The sequence below is a fragment of the Cygnus olor genome, chromosome Z (assembly GCF_009769625.2).
Source record: "Cygnus olor isolate bCygOlo1 chromosome Z, bCygOlo1.pri.v2, whole genome shotgun sequence".
In the NCBI taxonomy this organism is placed as follows: domain Eukaryota; kingdom Metazoa; phylum Chordata; class Aves; order Anseriformes; family Anatidae; genus Cygnus; species Cygnus olor.
In genome coordinates, this window is record NC_049198.1 from 46,303,334 (window position 1) to 46,316,669 (window position 13,336).

A 13,336-nucleotide genomic window follows, 5' to 3' on the forward strand; every position below is an offset into this window, starting at 1 on the left:
AGCATCACCATGTAATCTTCAACAATGTTCAGCATCAAATTGTTATCTTCTAATGACATACCACTGGCTTGTATGAAATTAGGGGGTGTTTTCAGTATGAGTGTCAATGGGCAGGTGTCTGGAGTGTTTTAATTTTTGTCATCTCAGGCATCACTGGTGCCCCCAAAATGTCCAAGAAGTAAACATGTTTGGAAACAAAGTAATCCCAATATTTTGTTTTAAGTAAACTGTTTGTTTTTTTTTTTTTTTTTTTTTTTTTTTTGTGTTCACTTTTGAACATGTTACTGAAACTCTAGGTGGAATTCATATTTAAATCTTTATTTGCCAAACAAGCCATGCATAAATTGTTGTATCTGGGCTACTGAACAGAGTAGGGAAGGAACCAATGCAAAACATACCACAGTGCTGAGGAAGTCCAAATATCAGGGTGTGAGAGCAGTCAGCAAAGGCTGTGCTAGCTTTCTGAGGAAGGCAAACCTACAAAAGACAGCCTGAGTGCCCAAGCAAGAGCCACACAGCATAAGATTACCCTTAAAATACTTCTCAATTAATTTACTTGTAGATTTTCCCAGAATTACTTTAAATTGGTTAGTCGGGCTCTTAAGCTCCCTTCTTTTTCTCTGTAGTTTTAAAAATATACTAGTATAATAACTTCTTATGAAAATTGACTACTGACGTCCAATACCTGTGTCCTTGGCTTTTAATTTCCTTTTATAAGAAACAGCTTAAAAGCAAACTAAGGCAAACTGAAAGCTTTAAATTATACTGTGGGTAATGTCAAGACTACAACTTTATGGTTCAGAAGTTGTACAACTATAGCTGTCATTCAGCTTTCAAAACTTCACTCTCAAAAATGCAGTTAAGGACACCAGAACAAGTATTGCTGGAATATATGATGACAATAGGAGGAATCTGCTACCTGTGGCAGAGATTCAAGTGGCAGAGATCTTTCCAATAGCAGAGATCTTTCCAGCTTATTTTAGGCAGTTTCTTCCTGAATAATGATTTATTAATTTCTGAATAATGGTGACCATATCAGCTTTTTTTTTTTATTTATTTATTGTTTTCAGGCTATAACTTTTTGTGAAAAATAAAGGCCAAAATCTACTCCATGTAGAATCAGAAAACTAATAAGGACTGTGAATATTTGCCTATGACTGGGGTTATGAGTTCTTACTGTGCTACAGACCACTTGCTGGAAACATAAAACAAACTAGCATGGATCTGCACACATCTCAAATTCACCATAGAAGATAAAATCTACTATATTCTCTTGCAGAGACTTGTAGAAAAATAGACCTAGAAAGACCAACGAGAGGGCATCTATGTCTGACTTCCTTCCCAATACTGGATAATAGGAGATATATGCCAGAGGCTTGTTTCTGTCTGAAGACCTTCAGAAACAGGGATTCCACAACCTCTCCACACTATCTATTCCCTCTACTACTATTCACTGCCCTCCTTATTAAAATGAATTTCCTCATTCGTAACCAGGCCTTTTTTTGTTGCAGTTCATGCACCTTATTTCTTGTCCTTGCCACTTTTCAGAGACAGGGAGAATAGATTATTTATTTATTTATTTATTTATTTATTTTAATAGCCCCTTTATTGTGAAAAGGTTACCATCATGTTTTCTCTTGTCTTCTTTATGCTAACAGTTCCACAAGGCTTGGTTCTCAGACCTCCGACCAGTTCTGTTAACTGCACAATTTCTGAATCTCTCTGCTCTGGACATTTTCCCTATATTTTATTGAAAACACATGTGCCCAGAGCTGGAAAAGGCACTTCAACCACAGCTTTAGTAATGCTGCCTATAGCAGAAGGAGGATTTTGCATACTTCGTTGGCCATTTTCTTCAAAAATTCCAATGCAATGATTGGGATATTTTGTAGTATCATGATATTGTTAACTCCAACTGAACTTGGTATCAAATGTAACCTGACAATCACTTTCAGATGAACTACTATCTCCAGTTGACTGTTGTCCCCCATTTCTGCCATTGGTACTCCTTCCTATATATAGTTCTTTTCATTTGTTCTTGAATTTTCATTCAATTTTGCGGAGCATTTCTCCACTTTGTTTTCCACTTTTAATTGTAATACTGCTTTCCAACTCACAGTGCCTCCCAGCTTCATATTCCCTGCTGTTTCGTTAAGCACATTTTGTATTCAAGCATAACTGAATAAATACTTTGTGCAGAGAAACAACAATAGTGTGAGCTCCATATTCTACATTGTCATTTGAGTAGCAGCCTGTAGTTCTGTGTAACTAAGAAATCACCCACACCTCTCTTTCTAAGCATATGAGGTAAGGACTGCAGAAGTTGTTCGATGACTCTTAGGAAAGCTTGGACCGTCCTCTGCAGCCTCCATGGTGTCCCCTCACTGAAGTTAAGCAAAGTGCCCTAGCTGCAAGACAGACACAGAAGCAAGTCAGATATACACAGTATGGTCACAACAGGTATATTGTCCTGTTCCACCGAGTTAGTGAAGGTCAGGGCTGCTCTACAGAGACCCCCTTCCCAAACAACCCCATTGCTCCTTGTTTTATATATGCCTCCCCTCCAAATAAACAAACCCACCCATTACATTTTTTACCCTGGTTTTGCTGACATTACACATTTATTTGGTAATTTCAAGCCAACAGCAACTCTGCTGAACCAAAACCACCCTGTTCGCTGTCTTTTGATGTCCTTCAGCCTACTGTTCTCTTTTCAGTAAATGATGTCTGAGTTTCTCTTATTATTGTGATATTAGTTTAGCTCAGTTTAGTTGCAGCTGGCCAACAGCTTATCACTTTCCATTGCATGCAATGTTCACCAGTTTTTTTGCATTGTTAGCTGTTAGTCAAACCTTGGGGGAAGATTGGACACCTCTAATATTGTCACAGACACAAGGAGGAAGGAACTACTACAGCCATGGATCAGAAAGGAGATACCCTGTTGTTCTAACTGATTCCTACAGAAGAAAGAAAAATAGAGGGAGTGCATCTGTGTTTGTCTGTGTGTGTGTGTCTGTGTGCACACATGCAGGAATGCATGTGACTGTGTGTGCATGTGTGTGTCTCTGTGTATGTAGATCGATTACTGTGAAATAGCCTGGGAGATAAAGACTACTGGATCAGACAGGACCATTTCCACTAACTGAGATAGTCCCACAACAGAATTTACTACAGAAACAAAAACCAGAAAATAATAAAAATTCTGGGAAGCCCTTCAAGTCATTGAAATGTGGAAACCTGAAAAAGTCTGCTGAGAATTTTCCCTGGAAAACGATATTAAATAGAGTTACAATATACTAAAAATAATCTTACTTAAAATCTTTCAAGACATCATTGCTCATATGATGAAATCCTTGAAAAGTATATGCTCTTAGGAGGAATCTGTGCTATTACTTCTGAGTAACTGATATAAACTGTGGAGCTTCCAAATTTGTAACATTGGTTAGCAATGGGCACAGACTGACCTGAAGCCAAATAATGAGGCTTTTCCCAAAGATTTTCCCAAAGATTTTCAAGTTCATGTATCACTGCTGGAAGATATATATGAACCGTAATGGCACAGAGATAAATATGTAAGGAAAATGAGACTTTTACTTTTTGAGTGAAAAAGGGTTTTGTGTTCCTCAATCTGGTAAAATCCTGTAAGTGATGAAAGCATCACCTTGCTATGATCCTTACGGGATTGCCATGATTCTGAGTGTAAATGTTTCATACTCTTTATAAGCTGAGTTCCTGCACTTTTTCCAGCAGGGCAGGGTCTGATTATATTTTAGAGATTCTTATTACTACAGCTTTTTATTTTCACTCTCTCTCTCTTTCTGTGCAAGTGTGTGAAAAATACTTTTTTATCTCAGCTGTCACATTTTCAAGATAAAAGAGCAGCAGAGATTTACTGAGGTGAATAACATTGTTGTCTCATAAAGCTCTCTGCCTCACTGACATTTTCAAGGCAATCTTTTTCTCACACCAGAGCTTAGTTAAGGATTGTGTGGTGCAGTGAGAAGGCAGTTTTCTGTTATTACCTCTTACTGTGACTGAGTAAAACTTATGGTAAGACCAGAATGACATTTTGAGAATCCTCCCTGGCACAGCAGCTAGCTTTTCTACATTGCTATTTACTTTTTCAAAATTAATTAGTATTTCATAGCAAAATATTGTATAGTGCCATCTCAAATTGACTGAAGTGTGAATTCAAAAAGTAATTTTAGACCCTAGGTCAAATTAATCCAATATTTTTAACATTCTACAGCTGATTCCGTGTTATCCAGCATTGTCATCCATTAGAAAGTAATTCAAAAGGAGAGAAAGTGCGGATGGACATGGCAGTAATTATTAATGCTAGACTGGCAGTCCTGGGGAAAGGTACTTATAAACTGATTTACAGAAAAAGCGTTGTTTTAGCTTCATAACACTACTCAGATATAGTGCCTCAGGCAAAATGCAATCACTTTAAGTGTCCAGTGTACATAGATCCTATTTTCCATCATTCTATTTTCTCCATCAACTGGGCTATCAGTTAAATCCTGTTGTGGAAATAATGATTTTCATTATCTATATATTCCATTTTTTTTTTTATTTTTTTTTTTTCCCCAGATAGAGACTCTGTATAAGCCACCAGTCATCAACTATGCATTTTATCTGCTACTCATTGTTACCTGACATACACATTTCCTCTTTTCAGTTGGAACTCCTGGGATGAAAGAGTTCAGCTGATCACATGGTTCACAAGTTTTCTTGTAGATCCTTAAATCAACACGAAGAATTTTCAGGAAGATTCTTAAAACAGGAAAGAACATTTGAATTAACAAAAATCATAGTAAACATTTATTTATCTTTCTCCCTTTCTTACTTTCTAGCCCTGAAATCATCTCTGAACATTTTTTTGGCATTTGGGGAACAGTGACTATAAACAAAAAATAGAATGGTGCAAATGCTGCAGACAGAGTTGTAGCTGAAGTTCATGACCTTTCCAGAAGGCCCTGTCGTCAGCTGCTTATAACTTCATCAGACCATGACCCCTCACTGAGTTTTTACATGCTCCAGTGCCTGCATAAAATTGATTCTTTCATAATTTCACTTTTAAAGTTTATCAGAAATAGCTTCTCTGATCCCCTTAAAACACTGGAATAAAAGTACCTTTGTCTATGTCAAAAAATATTTAGACCTATTCAGTAATGAATTCTAACAACTCTGTGAAGTGAAACAAGTATTTGATATATGTCATGGAGTATTTTGAGTGGAAGATATTTTGTGCTGTGTGGTAACTATAATGAGAGCTGACAAGGAATCCATCAGCTGTCCTCCCTGCTGCCCCATGCGGGCACTCTTAGCCACCCTCCCAGTAAAGGGAAGAGGCAGGAAGAAGGGCTTTCCTCTCCAAAAGTATGATGAGCCAACACACTGACAGACTCTCTCAGTTGCAGTGGAAGGTATCCACAGAGGAGGCTCCATGCACAGTTATTGTGCTTTAAACTTGTGCATGTATGTACAGTATCACACCCCGTCACAGGCAAGTCCTCGTTCTTCAAGAAGTGTCCAGTTAGGCTAAAAATGCCTGTGCTCACCAGAATTCCATCAGCAGAAATCTCCACCCAACCTGAGTCACTTTCAGAGCACGTGAATCTTGTTCATGCCATGAGTCAGGGTTCCTGGAAAAGATGGCTTATGGGCCATGCAATATAAGAAGATATATGCAGTGAAGCAGGACGACTTAAAACTCTGTACATGAATTTAAATTCTAGCAGTTCTTAACTTTAATTATTTAACTTTGTGACCTCAATGTTCTTTTACTGTAGTATTTCTAAGCATGTGTCCATACTTAGTAGATACGTTTTATTACATACACCCTCTTTAGGTAAGGTCTCATTCCTTTTTTTCTTTTTAGTTTTTATTTTCACCTTGTTCCTACCCACACACCACTATATTATTATTAGTCATGTTTTGCTTTACACCCACAAGGCTGGGGATTTGCTTTATAAATCTCTGAAATGTCATCTGTCCCTATGGTGCTATATAAATAATAATAAGTTGAAAAAATAAATCAGAAGCTTATTTTGTGGGCTCATATTATTATGTTTTGAAGAACTGCTGAATGAGATGTTTATTGTTTCAGCACATTGAAAAGTAGACTTGATGTTCTCTCACAGCTTTTTTATGTATTTCATTGTATTCAATACAAAATAAATTATTTGTCTTAGTTGGTTTAATGCAGTACTTGGTGCCACTAAGGAGACAGAATTTCAAAGCAGTAACACTTAAATCTTGTGTTAATGTAGTACAGTTTTTCAAAAACCTATGCTATCCTTTCACTGACACTCACTCTACTGAAAGATGAAAGCCCATTTCTTTGTCATACAAGAGTTACAGATATGACACATTAAGAATATATAAATTATGGCTATAGATAGAGAGAGAACAGAAACAAACAGATGATGCTGGGAAATCCAAGCGTGTGTGTGTGTGTAGATGTAGGAAGTCTCAAAATGTAAATCAGCTATCCCTAGAAGAATGTAACCTACCGCTGCCTTAATAGTAACACAGATGCATACAGATGAATACATAATATGTTCAAAACAACGCTTATCACAGATTTCCAAGTGTTTAAATATGAATGAGCTAAGCTGAGATAATGGAAACTTAGGAAATGAGATTTTACAACTGTATACCTGAAATTTGTCACAAAAAAATAAATAAATAAAATAAATAAAAATAAAATGATTGCATGCAGTCAAAATCACAGCAAAAATCTGCTATTTCTTCTAACATTTTTTATGAAGAAACTTGTATGTATCTTTGGGAGCTTGTGAATCCTGATATCACACAACCAGTTGCCGGAATTCTCCTAAGATACCCAAGTAATGGGCTTAGCAACCTGAGTGGTTCCTTAGCTCCATAGGCTAACTGGGAGCACCTCTCTCATTTTGTTACCTATGCATTTTTCATGTTTTAAAAGGTGCGTGAATTAAGTTGTGAAAGCAATAGCCATTTGGCTGTAACTGCTGCAGACCACATAGAGAGAAGAATAATTAACTGAAATGAAATGAAATGAAATGAAATGAAATAAATGAAATGAAATGAAACGAAATGAAATGAAACAAAACTGTACCTTCGAAGGGAAAAAAAAAAAAGTGAGGGAAAAAGAAATGTATTTCTTCTGCCTGGCCCTTTTAAAGAAGCCCAAATTTCCGACTGTTTGATTTTGTCTCTGACACATCATGCTTTTATAACAGAAAATAAATAAATAAATTAATTAATAATAAATAAGACTAACAAGAAAGAACTGTCTTTCAAGAACTAGTATATATTGTGTGTCTGTTCTTTAGTGTTCGCATGCTGTTAGAGTGCTGTGGTCATGACACATCAGAAAGGATATCACTCATGTGGTTAAGGTTGCTGGACATAATTAAGTGCTTCTACTTCCACCCCTAATGAGGGCTGTTTGCAATATAGTATGTGATTATAAAAGGGCTACTCTTTAGCTACTGTTTTCTCTTTCTGACTCAGACATCATGCCTACATTTAAAAAATTATCTAGAGAGATGTTCCTTTCTCATATAAAGCTCATTCATTTAACTTCTCAGTGCAGCTTCATAAGAGTTTTGCTTCTCTATGAGCATGGTTAGACACAACAGACATTACAGTCATTGAAAATAACTTTTAAAATATTATTCAAGAGGTCTGCTAGACTTAAAGTCATTGCTGTATAAAATCAATCTAAATAAATTGAATGTCAAACACACTTCTGCTTCCTGTTTCCTGCTTCCTATGAGATCCCCAGCAGTTTCAGTTCTCAAGTTACAAATATTTTCACATATACACTTGCACCTATTCTGATAGAAATTTGGTTGAGACAATTTTTCCCATGTTCACATTCTGAAGGGGAAACAACAGAGACAGCCCATATTTAGCTGGCCCATACTCCCAGTTCATTCTAAACATTTTTGAATTGTTTTGCCCTCAGGAGCCTCATTTTGAACTTGAAGTAGAGGTTGTTCCTGGGTTCTTCACTCTGATGGTATTCCATGGCTGTGAGGCTGCTTCCATTCTTGCACAGACCAGACAGACGTAATTGGTAGCATCAGAGAGGAAGAAAAACAATTATCATGCTGATATAGTTCTTTTTCATACCTTTGCATTATTCTAAAGGCAAGTATGCTTCTAAAGGCATGTTTGAGTTCAAACTGCTTTAGTTCCATACAAGCCATTAAAGATTTTTTTTTTCTAAGACATTTAAAAATCACGTGTATATCTGTAAACATATAGAGAAAAACATGCCACTAGACCCTACCAAATTTTGGTTTTATTTTGTGTCTTTCCTACAGTATGACTCAAATAAAATGCAGAAAAATAGACTAAAATTTTCTGATTGTGAAATCCTTCAGCTTTTTGGGAAAAAAAATCTGTCTTCCTGAAGAGAGACATTTTTCTAGCTCTTGGAAGGGTGGTTTATTTTTGGTAAAATCCTACTGTATATCCAATATTAGGAAACGAGTACCTGTATAAATGACGTATTCATTTGGACAGCCATAGTTCTGCTCCTCTTACAGAATAGAAGGCATGTTATGCAGACTTTTGCAACATAATAAGGGAGAGATTCCAAAGCCAATTCTACCAGTTCAAAACCTTCTGAAAAATCTTTTTTTTTTTTTTCTTTTTAAATAAAAACAATCAACAACAACAACAAAAAACCTTCAGTGTGGTTTTACATACTTCTTTTGCAAGATTTCAGAGACAAACTACGGAAAAGTAAAGTCAGCGCTAAATTAAGTCTCAAGAAGCAAAATCTGATGGAAAACAGAAAACTGTTATTTGTGCATCTTTAAGATATTCTATGGGTTACAACTTCTCAGCTATAATGGTTCAGCATGAAGGCCCCAGCTACTCATCATCAGCAAACAAACCCAAACTAAATTATGTATGAGAACTCTTGACGTTAAGGAATTGTATATTCTCGCTGTAGAGGCAGAAAAATAGGTTATGAGAGCAGATGGATAATATTCAGCATTATAAAAAGGCAGTGAATCCTGAGTTAGGTGCCCAGACAGTTTGGTGGGAAAAACATCTGTGACTGGGATGCAACATCAGCTCAGATCTGACAGGACGTGTTGGTTAAGTGCAGTGCTGTGGAAACGTAATCATATCTTTTCCAGTGCTAACTCTACTCCAAGAAATATGATATATGCTTTCTGTGCATCAGCCAAAATTTGTGACAATTATAACCTGGTTCGACGAAACGACAAAGGGTGTTTCACCACACTCTGTTCTTTTAAAAAGGAGTAGTTCTTGCTATTGGAAATGCCCTTTCTGCTCACTTAGGAAGCAGTGTGTTTCCAACTTAGTTTATTAGTTCCGAGCAGTACATGTGGTTGCTAATTCACATTCTAGAAGGGTTCAATAGGTTAAGTATAAATGCACAGATGTGGACTGGGCCAGCACTGCATCTAAGCAAATAAGAAAGAGGTTCTAGACCACAGTGCAAAGATGTAAAGTGGCTTTTAAGGAAGCAGCTTACATCTGTTGCAGCAAGAATAAATCTACGGCTGGATCCACACTGACTGTTGCACTCTCCCTCTCTCATTTGGTCCCCAGTCCTTAGATTAGGGAAGGGCTCATTAACAAACACACGACATGAGATGCCCAACTAATACATGTCTCTGTAGACCATGGAGTTTGTGAGAAATACTGTAGAAAAACCTATAAGCTTGGCTGGTACTGAATTAGCTTCATACTATCTGCAAGTATGTTTATAAATATATAAATAATACTATTTAAGTAATTCATACTATTTACAAGTCCAATCATGTTTCAGTTGAAAATAAAAATTTAGGACTTTTGTGGGACACTAGCAGGATTACACTGGGAACACTTTTTTGGGGATGTAGAATCTCTGCTTCTAATTTCTCTTAGGGGCTTGTAGCTTTTGTCTAGTTGACTCTGTATTTGCTGATGCCCTAATTTCAGCCTAAGCCTGTGTACTTTTATTATGCAAGTGAATATCTAATAGTCTTAGAATTCAATTTTAGACTTTAAATGCCAATGCCTATTACCATGTGGCATAATAGCTAATTGTATTCTATGTCCAACCCATACAGTCTCCCTTAACAGTATGCTTCCATTTATTACTGTCATGTTTTTATATTTCTGGGATGGTTGCACAGGAATGCCTACCTAGGCATTAAACATTGCAGTATACAAGAGGTGGTACGGTGAATTGTCCTGTCCGTTACCTGATCCCCCAACCAGGTGAAATCACAAACAGAACAGGAGTGAGAAAATGTGTACCCTAGCACATCCAGTCCATACTCCAGAATGTCTGTACACAACGAATCATGAAAAAAGGCTTATGTAGGTAGTATGACTTTATGATAAGGCAATCCTCAGCTCTAGCATACCGGCTTCCAACACCATTCTTGTTTGCTCTTTGAGACAGTCCAAGATAGTTTTCAGAAGTATAGAGATCCAGTATTTTACATATTTAAATTCTTCTGGAAATGGTGCTGAAACAGAATCTTTCCTCATTATTACTCAATCTTATGACAATTAAAAGATGAATTTGTTTTGTTTTCTTTAGTTTTGTTATTGCCATTATCATGATTCTCACACAGAGCTTACCAATTCTTTAACTCATGAATTCTTACCACATCATATCATAGAATGGGTTGGGTTATAAGGTATTTTAAAGATCATCCGGTTCCAACCCCCCTGCCATGGGCAGGGACACCTCCCACCAGACCAGGTTGCTCAAAGCCCCATCCAGCCTGGCCATGAACACCTCCAGGGATGGGGCATCCACAGCTTCTCTGGGCAGCCTGTGATAGTGCCTCACCACCCTCTGAGTGAAGAATTTCCTCCTAACATCTAATCTAAATCTCCCCTCTTTTAGTTTAAAGCATTTCCCCCCTGTCCTCTCATTATTTGCCCAAGCAAAAATTTGCTTTCCATCTTTAAGAGGGCTTAAGCCCTCTTCAAGCACTGAAAAGCTGCAATAAGATCACCCCCTGAGCCTTCTCTTCTTCAGGCTGAACAGCCCCAGCTCTCTCGGCCTTTCTTCATAGGAGTTTTCTTAAGGGTTTTTCTTAAGGGTCTTCTTAAGGGTCTTGCTCAAGAGATCTTAAAAATGTGTTTATCATCTTTTTGTTATCCACTGTTTAGTTATTTTCCGTGCTACAACTAGGCAATTATTTTAAAGAAAAATTCAACCTTGCAAAAGTTCTGGTTTTTGTCATATCCTGTCTCTCTATTGTATATGCTTTTGCACCTCTTGGCCATTATGCTCAAACGATGATCGAGAAATGCACCATTCTTATTGCTATTAAAACAAGAAAAACAACAAACACACACACACACACCAAAAAGCCCAAACTGATAACTAGCCATACTCATGTGGTATATGAAGTCATACAAGCAGGCCTATTAACCCAAGCCTATATCTTCATTTTAACACAACACATTTTGTAAGGTCATGTAAGTTCAGAAAACATCCTTTCTCAGCCAATCTACAATCTAGCCTGTATTATCCCACATAAATTTAGAAATGTAGGTATCATACTTTCTCACATCATGATCTTTCACAAACAATGAACACATCCTGAAACTACTCTTGATCAATAGTGGGCAAGACTTTCACTAGTTCTATAATAGACATACATAATGAATGTGCTCTATTTTTTTTTATTTATTTATTTTCAAGGTAAAAATAGAGGAGGAAAGTATGAAACGTAGCTCCTACAAGCAAAATTCTATTGCTTTTATATTATTATTGTCACATACGTAATGCAGATATCAGTGTTAGCTGATAATGAAAATATCCTGATGGCACTGAGTTTCCTAATTATTACTCTTAATTTCATATAGCAAAGAATATCACTACTGGCATCATCTAGACAACAGAAAATTAGCAAAATAGTCATAATTGATAGATTTGAGCAATGAGTAGGCAGGTGAATTAATTTGCTGTACATCTTGCCCAGTTTCCTTCTGTGTAATTGTACTCAGTTTTCCCTAGAGATTGCCACAACTCTTTTCCCTTTAAATTCAGATATATGTAAGTCAAATCCTTATGGAAGCACAAATAGCAGAATGTATGCAATATCTTCAGACCTTATTCTAATGTAAAATAAGGGTCTTTGCTATTCTTTGGATAACAGAAAGGGGCCGAAGGATAAGAGAATGTGGTCCTTACTTTTTGAGGCTTCTGATCCACCTTAGTTCCTTCTGACTGTAATACAGGAAATTTGTTTTTGTGTAAAAACATTGCTTTCAGGCTACTGGTTTTTGGTTTTGTACAATGTTGTTTACTGCTATTGTGCTAACACTGAATTACTGCTTCCTTCAAAATTAAAATGAAGTAGACAATAAATGGCTCCCAAATAGCATGTGTTTTTGTCCAAAGCATGACTGAATTCAATGAACTGTGCAGAAATTTTATATTCCTTAGGCAAAATGAGTCACTTCTATGTTCTTCTCTTTGTGTAGACTTGGAGTCCCATTGTACTGACACTAACTGCTTCTATCACAGATAGGTGCCTTTGACTTTAGCTGTAAATATGGTACAGTATCAAGAATTTGTAATTTGAACCTCAAATGAGCTTGTCCATTTGTGGTATATATATTGTGTTGCTACATCTTTTTGAGATTTTAACATTCAATGAGACAACAAAGTGTCAGCCTAGCTTACAACATCCTTTACTGTGGAAACAGAGATGGCATTTTAACAAATGCTCAGCTTCAATTTTTACTTACCTGGAGAGTGAGCTGCAGCAGGATCACTTGAGCTGGAGCAAAATTCAACCCTTGCCAACTGCAACTGCTTTCTTCTGTTTGAAACAAACTAGTAGAATAAATTTCATCATTGACAGCAATACCCCTCTGCTTCCACTTCTTAGGCCCTGTGAGTTCAAGAGGTCATCTGAATTGCTGTCACTAGGCAGGAAATTCTGCCAGATCATATGTGGAAATGCCAGGCCAGCTGATGACTGCAACAGTGTCACGGTATGTAAGAAATGGTCTAATTTCTTTTTTTTTTTTTTTTGATCCAGACTTTGTCTACAGTTAGTAGCTGGACTAAAAGTTAAAGTCGGCTTTAAGCATGAAGTTTCACCATAAAGAGTCATGGCATTTTTCCCAGGCTCCAGCTCCCCCACCTAGCATTGGTTGATATGGCACATGGTCATGTGGTTGCAAAGCCTCCCACCACAGTAGATGTATTAAGGAAACAGGCATGTCCTCAGAAAGCAGATGTCTTTCAAATTGTATTTGTTAGAAACTAAGCATCAAAACTTCCTCAGATGTTCACAAAAAGTATGGAGGATTACAAAGTAAATGATTGCAGTTGTTG